This window comes from Oratosquilla oratoria, chromosome 28 (assembly GCF_046742065.1).
Source record: "Oratosquilla oratoria isolate Oo_2021 chromosome 28, ASM4674206v1, whole genome shotgun sequence".
Taxonomy (NCBI): Eukaryota; Metazoa; Arthropoda; class Malacostraca; order Stomatopoda; family Squillidae; genus Oratosquilla; species Oratosquilla oratoria.
Genome location: NC_134804.1, coordinates 29,901,090 through 29,909,385, shown reverse-complemented (window position 1 = coordinate 29,909,385; position 8,296 = coordinate 29,901,090).

The following is an 8,296-nucleotide window of genomic DNA, read 5'->3' as shown; positions in this document are numbered from 1 at the left end:
AAGAATTTGGTTTGGCCTCCTGTTCTCACAGTGGATTTGGTTGGCCACTTGTCCTAGCAAGGGATTTGGTTGGCCTCCTGTCCTCGTAGGAGATTTGGTTGGCCTACTGTCCTCGTAGGGGATGTCATGAGTAAGTGAAAAAGATGTAAATCGAGGAGGCGGAGAACTGGCCTCATAAACAGACAAAAACCCCATCATTACGTGATCTCCAGCGGCCAAAGGGAAATTCATTTCGCTATAAATATGCGGCTACGTCCCACCCTAATGCAAACATAACCATTACACTCGTGTAAATCTGGCCCTCCTATTCCTCTTCCTCCTCCTCCTCCTCCTCCTCCTCCTCCTCCTCCTCCTCCTCTTCCTCCTACTTCTCCTCATCATCATCATCCTCTTCCTCCTCCTCTTCCTCCTAGTACTCTTCCTCCTCCTCCTACCCCTCGTACTCCTCTTCCTCTTTCTCCTTCTACTACTCCTATTCCTCCTGTTCTTCTTCATCATCGTCTTCCTCTTCCTCTTCCTCCTTTTTCTATTTCTATTCCTCCAACGAATCCTCCTTCTTCTCCTCCTGTCCCTTTTCTTCATTGCTCCAACAGTTTCCTTCTCTTTTTTCTTTCTCTTCCATCTCCCACTCTTCTTCCTCCTTCCCATCCTCCTATTCTTCCTACTTTACTTCTCCCCTCCTACTAATCTTCCTCTCTTCTTTTCCTTTCTCCTCTTCCTCCTCTTACTCCTACTTTTTCTTCTCTCTTCTCCCACCACCTCCCTCTTAGGTAGCTCGTACACCGACGCAATTAGTTGCATGAAAATGATCGCATGCATTTTATCTTGTTTAATTTTATTTTTTTATCATTTCTATTTTTCTTTTTTCTTTTTTCTTTTCCAGTGTGAGCAACGGGCTGCGGCCGACCCCGCTTCGCTTGCAGGCGCCTTCAGCCAATCATTCGTCTCCATTGCCGTGAGGTCACCTCTCTCGGCCAATCAGTGGTCCCCGATGTTATGACGTCACCACTCTCTCAGCCAGCCAGGGCCGGAGGGGACGTGTCCCTTTGAGGGATTTCCGGTTTCAGGTCCGATTTAGATCAATATCAACAAAAATTCTTTTATTAGTATATAGATGTCTTCTTTTTAGTCTCAGATTAGACTCGGTAATGTCTTCAAGGATAGAAGCAATGCAACTGGTTGCAGCGTCGTAAGCAACTGGTTTCATGTAACTGGTTGCCTCGGTGTGCGAGCTGTCTTAGTCATCAACAAAAAGATACAAAAGGATTAAACTTGATCTGTTTGCGAGGCGAGTAGGAGACCGACCGATTTCTCCTTCACTCACAGACAGCTGAGTTCGTGAGTTTATATTCTTTTATAAAATCCATTCACTCACTCATACCTGAAGCTGCGAACTCAAGTTATCCTTCGCCGCCTTCACCAGAAGTTGCCATTGCCTGCGGTCCTGTGCCATTTGCTACTACCTGCGGTTCCGCGCCATTTTCCGCTACCAGCGGTCCTGTGACATTTTCCCACTGCCTGCGGTCCTATGCCATTTGCCACCACTCGTTCGGGTTCTCTACTCCCAATTGCCACTGAGATCATTCTTGCCATGGTCACTCCATCTGTTGCGTGGTCTCCCGACAAGAGGAATATGGCAAGAAAACGAAGGAGGGACGGACGGGAGAGGACTTGGGTAAGGATGGTTGCACTACATACTTTGACTGGCTATCTCCAATTTCAGGGAAAAAATAAAACATTGGTGTATAGATAGATAGATCGATAGATAGATAGGTATGTAGGTAGGTAGGCTAATAGGTATTTTTATTATTACCTAATATGGTATTCTTACTATTACCTAACCCAACCTAAGTTAACCTAGCATAATCTAACTTAGCCTGACATAACCTAACCTAACTTATAACAACCTAAACTAACCTAACCTAGCCTAACTTAATCTAACCTAACCGAACTTCTTCCTCTTACTCATCTTCTTCTCCTTCCTCTTCCTCACCCTCTTACTCTTCCTCTTTCTTTTCTCTTATTTTTCCTTTTCTTTCTTTTCTCTTCCTCCTCCTCTTCCTCTTCCTCTTCCTCTTCCTCTTCTTCCTCTTCTTCCTCTTCTTCCTCTTCCTCTCCCTCACCCTCTTACTCCTCCATCTTTTCTCTTCCTTTTCCTCTTCTTTCTTTTCTCTTCCTCTTCCTCTCTCTCTCCCTCCCCCTCTTCCTCTTCCTCTCCCTCCCCCTCTTCCTCTCCCTCTTCCTCTCCCTCTCCCTCTTCCTCTCCCTCTCCCTCTTCCTCTTCCTTTTCCTCCCCGACCACAACTCATAGAAATCCAAGCCACAAAAACACTCACCCTCTTCCTTCTCCTTCTCTTCTTCCTCATCTTCCTCCTTGACTACACTTTGCACGCACTCACACCACGACTAAAAAAAAAAATCGTTATAAAAATAATAATGAATGAAATAAAATGCGGAGTGTACGTCCCTCCCATCCATTTCCTCGACCTCCTCCCTTTTCCTCCCTCCTCCTCTCTTCCTCCCTCCCCCTCCCTCCTCCTTCCTCCTCCCTCCTTCTTCCTCCTCCCTCCCCCTCCCTCCTCCTTCTCCCTTCTCCTCCCTTCTCCTCTCTCTTCCCATCTCCTCCTCCTCCTCCCTACTCCTTTCTTCTCCTCCCTCCTCCGTCTCTCCTCCTCCCTCCTTCTCCCTTCCTCCTCCTCCCTTTCTCCTCCCTTCTGCATCCCTTCTCCTCCCTCCTCTTCCTCCCCCCTCCTCTTCCTCCTCCCTCTTCCTCTTTCCTCTTCCTCCTCACTCCTTCCTCCTCTTCCCTTCTCCTTTCTTCTCCTTCCTCCTCCTACTTTCTCCTCCCTTCATCCTCCCTCCTTCTCCTTCCTCCCCTTCCTCCTCCTCCCTCCCGCATTCCTTACTCCCTCCCCCTTCATCCTCCCTCCTCCTCCTCCCTTCCTCCTCCCTGTTCCTCCCTTCCTCCTCCCTCCACCTCCCTTCCTCCTCCCTCCTCCTCCCTCCTTCCGGAATCCTTGCCTCGGGCCTGTATTTGTTCTCGAGAATATATATATATATATATATATATATATATATATATATATGTGTATATATATATATACATACATATATATATATATATATTGTAACGTAATATTATATATTACGTCATATGTGTAATTATGTTATAGAATTGTGTTCCTTTGTATTACATAACTATGTTCATATTTCTTGTCTATGTATGTATTGTAACAATGTTAAGCAGTAACGCCCGTCCACTATATGTAATCTTGCCTACGTGCGGAGAGAGGTGCGCACTCTTGTAGAACAAACAGACAAGCGAAATCCTGAATAGTTCGGAGCGCACAGATTTGACAGTTACTAAATAAATAGATTGTTCAAGCGAGTCGAGGGTCCTAAAACTACCCATGTTGACGTGTGTTAACTTACCCTCCCCCCCCCTTTCACTCACTCGCACACTCACCCGGAAGTATTCCGCTTCCGGTCCAATGGTATATAAGCGGTTGAAATCGCTCACTCGTCGTCATTTTCCCACATATTGATCTCTTGATAAAAACTAGAAGGTTTAGATTCATGAGACGATTGGTGTGAAGTGATCACCCTTTTTGCCTACATTACGTGTCTGATATACATTGCATTACTTTACTTATATTTGTACTTATTACTTATTTTGATGCATGTTCCTGATCTCTTTGTACTTAGATAGTACCATATTGTATACGTATCTTGTGTTTCTTATTTGAACGATAATTTCCATATTCTTATAATCATGTAACGGTCCCATTGACCCTACTGCCCATTCTCTTTTGTGTTGATTGCCTGTAAATAGTTTCCACATTAATAATTTCGTTTACTAGTTTTATCGCTAGTTTAATATTCCTTTCCTGGAATCTTCTTTGTTACCTTTACTTCTAGTCTTACGAATTATCTAGGCCCTGACCAGATAGTTCAGTCCTACAGTGGCTTCTAGAAGTGAGCTGGTTCTTAAGCACATATCCGTTATACGTAACGTCTCTTCACATACCAGCCAGCCCGTAACAATATATATATATATATATATATATATATATATATATATATATATATATATATATATTCTATATATATATATATATTCCGGTCTAATAAATGTTAACAGCTCGGAAGCGAGTGTGTCTGCTTGCTTGCTTGCTTGCTTGCTTGCTTGCTTGCTTGCTTGCTTGCTTGCTTGCGGCTTCTGCAGTGCTTCGGGAAATTTAATATTTCCTCTAACTGCAGCCAGACGCTTTTATTCGCCTCAAAGTAGCAGAGATAGACCTGAGATGGGTTTGATTCATTTTCGAGAAGTTCTAGATACTTATTATTTATCCTTATTTGTTCATATATCTATTTTATTTATCTATTTGTTTATTTATTTGTTTATTTGTTTGTTCATTTATATATTTATTTATTTTTCATTTATTTATTTATCTATTTATTTATTTATTTATTTATTTATTTATTTATTTATTTATTTATTTATTTATTCATTTATTATTTATTTACTTATAATTTTTTTTCGCATCCGACCTTCTTATGTACCGACATGCTCTTCCTTTGTAATCCTTTGTAAGGAGAAGAGAGAAAACTCACAAATGGAACAAGAGTTTATTCTTCGACAGCTTTTGCGCTGAAGAAGCACCACAGTGCGAAAGTAGTCGAAAAATGAACTCTTCTTCTATATTTACATGTATGTGTTTTCTTCTATATTTACATGTATGTGTTTTCCCTCAGCTTATCTTAATCTTGTCAGAATGTTTGTAATTTAGCAATTATTCCAGCTGATACCAGACGATTTCATTCATTATCTTAAACCAATTACGATTAACCCATTACTTTTTTTTTTTTTTTATTTTTTTTTTTTTTTTTTTTTTTTGTCTACGCTCATGCTTTCGGACCAAAGACAATTATTATTTCATCTGATGCCTCGTAATTTTTTCCATTTATTCTTCAGTTCTTTTTCCTTTTTTTTTTTTTGTGTGTGTACATCTATACTTACGTGCTTAAGAAAACAATTAATTCCTTCGGGTGATTTCTTGTAGTCTGTTTTAATATCTTTTTCAATGAAAGAAAGGAATATTCAAAATGGATTTTCACTGGCGCAAGTTCAGAATGAATAATGTTTGGATCGTAATTCCTGAGTTCTCTTAAGAGCAGGAGAAACCTTATGAATAATACATGCAAATAGTTTACATTGTTTAAAAGTTACACAATGACTACTTAGTTACACACACACACACACACACACACACACACACACACACACACACACACACACACACACACACACACACACACACACACACACACACACACACACACACACACACACACACACACACACACGATGGCGCAGTTAGTAGAATTCACGGCCGCCACTTCGGCGGTCCGGGTTCGAATCCTGCCCAGGGCTGAAATAATTTCAGCATCGCTGCGCTGCGAGTCGTTACTCCAACTCTAGTGGGCAGGGAATTGAGTGGGCGTGCGTATAAGGTCACAACCATAGATAGGCCATATATGAGCTCTGAGCTTTCTTCCGGGAGGGAAATAGCTGTCGATCACAAGTCCAACACATGATCCAAGACCAAGGTGAATCACACACGCACACATATACACACATACACGCACATGCTTACAAACGTACACATGCACAATAACATGAACATGCCTATGCATACATTGATATGTACACATAAGGCTGGTTAAATGAAGCGGCCTTGCTCTGGATGTACTGTGTCTCGCTGCATTGCTTCTGGCCCAGAGTAGGCGTCAGCCAGGGATGACCCTTCATCCAAGAGGAGCTAAGACGAGAGAGGGGAGGGGGAGGGGGGCGGATGCGTGGGAGTGGAATAGGTGGGAGTGGATAGCTTCCTCTTGGCTTGGCTACCCCCCTTATAAGGGGGAAAACCTTTATCATGTAGATACGTAGACCTTTAAACTTAATGATGTTGCACACACACACACACACACACACACACACACACACACACACACACACACACACACACACACACACACACACACACACACACACACACACATTAGATGAAAAAACAGTGTGTGCAAAACCAATACAAGAATTTAAGAGCAAACTGGTTATGGAGAGATACAAAGACGGGACACCACGAGCTTAGCTCCCCTTTCCCGTAAGATACAACTAGGTAAATACACAAACACACACACACACACACACACACACACACACACACACACACACACACACACACACACACGAACGCACTGAAATCTTCATAATCTGAATCTTGAAACCGACGCCAACAAGGCTTATTCTCGTCATTAAAACCATCATTAATTTGAGGAAAAACCTAAAGCCATTATTTACAAAATCGTACCTAATGCCACCAAGACATTCGCCATTACGTTGATGCGATCTTCATTTCTTGCAGAGGCCCTAGAGTATCGATAAGTTACGTTCATGTGAACGAAAAAAAGTGAAACACATACCTTGACATACGTGATGGGTGTGGAGTGGTTGGGTGGGGGGAATTTCCAAAGTTTTTTTTTCTTATTTCTACGGACTCTTTTTCTTTTGTTTTCGTTACTCCACGGAAAGGTCATCGACTATGGGTTGTATTCAAATACTAAGACGTTTAATTGGAAATGATTATCGTATTCCTGAATTGTACACTACTCCTCTAGGTTACACACATTAACTCGCCTTCGCTTGTCAGGATTTACAGACTCCGTTTATTAGATGGCTGAGGGGAGTATGGGGGGAAGGGGGGAGGGGGGAGGAAAGGGAGAGGGAGGTGGGAGAAAAGAGGGAGGAAATGGTGTGAGCGTGGGAGGAGCCTAGAGGAAGAAAGGAAAGAAAGAGATCATAATGTAAAGGAGACAAAGATAGAAGAGGATAAGAGAGGAAGGAAGGGGAAGACGAGGGAAGAAAGGGGAAGACGGGGAAGGAAGGGGAAGAGGGGAAAGGAAGGGGAAGCGGGAAAGGAAGTAGAAGAGGGAAACGAAGGGAAAGGAAGGGGAAGAGGGGAAGGAAGGAGAAGAGTGTATGTAAGGGGAAGAGGGAAAGGAGGGGGGAAGAGGGGAAGGAAAGGGAAGACGGGGAAGGAAGGGAAAGAGGCGAAGGAAGGGGAAGAGGTGAAGGAAGAAGAGAGGAAGGAAATGGAAGAGAGGAAGGAAAGGGAAAGAGGGGAAGGAGGGGGAAGATTGTATGGAAGGAGAAGAGGGGAAGGAAGGGGAGAGGGAGAGAAAGGAGAAAACGGGAAGGAAAGGGAAGAGAGTAAGGAAGGGGAAGAAAGGAAAAGAAGAAAATGAAGGAATATGGGGAGATAATGGAAGGAATGGAAAAGAAACAGACGAGGAAATAAAGGTAAAGGGGAAACGGAAAGAAGGGGAAATGAGAGAGAGGCGAAGAGAGAGCAAGGAGAGAGAAGAGAGAGAGAGGAGGAGAAAAGGAGAGAGAAAACAGAGGAGAAAGTAGGACTTAGAGAAAGAAATGGAAACGGATAGAAGACGAAAGGAGGTGTCAGGAGAAAATGAGAGATAATGAGAGAATGGGAAGAGAGGGGAAGCGAGGGGAGACTAGAGAAGGCAAGGGAAAGAAGAAGGAGGTCATAGCCTACGCCAGGAGGCGCTGAGTACCTGCGGCCGAAGCCGTCACCATCGTCCCATGCGTTTGTACTGCTGGGGCAGGTAACAATCACTGCTGGGAGTTGAAGTCCCAAGAAGAAGGAAGTATGATAAAGACTAAATGTGTATACATTGTGACGAATGTGGATAGGAGGTAAAGGGAACACGGGCTGAGGGGAATACTTTTATTCCTGACTAGTTTCGCCTGAGTGGCTTCTTCAGAGGAACTATGTTCCTCTGAAGAAGCCACTCAGGCGAAACTAGTCAGGAATAAAAGTATTTCCCTCAGCCCGTGCTCCCTTTACCTCCTATCCACATAAAGACTAAAGGTAAGGATGAGTAAAGATATAAAGAAGAAGGAAGGAGGAGGAAGATACAGAACGCAATGGCACGCTAGCAGGAAGGGAAGACACGAAAGAAGAGAGCGACAGCAAAAGAAAGAATATTATGAAGTGAGAGAAAGATAAAAGGTGGAGACGTCAAACAGGACGAAAGCCTGAGAAGAAAAGAGAAGAGAAGAGAAAAGAAGAGAAGAGAAGAGAAGAGAAGAGAAGAGAAGAGAAGAGAAGAGAAGAGAAGAGAAGAGAAGAGAAGAGAAGAGAAGAGAAGAGAAGAGAAGAGATGAAAAGAGAGGAGAAGAGAAGAGAAGAGAAGAGAAGAGAAGAGGAGAGGA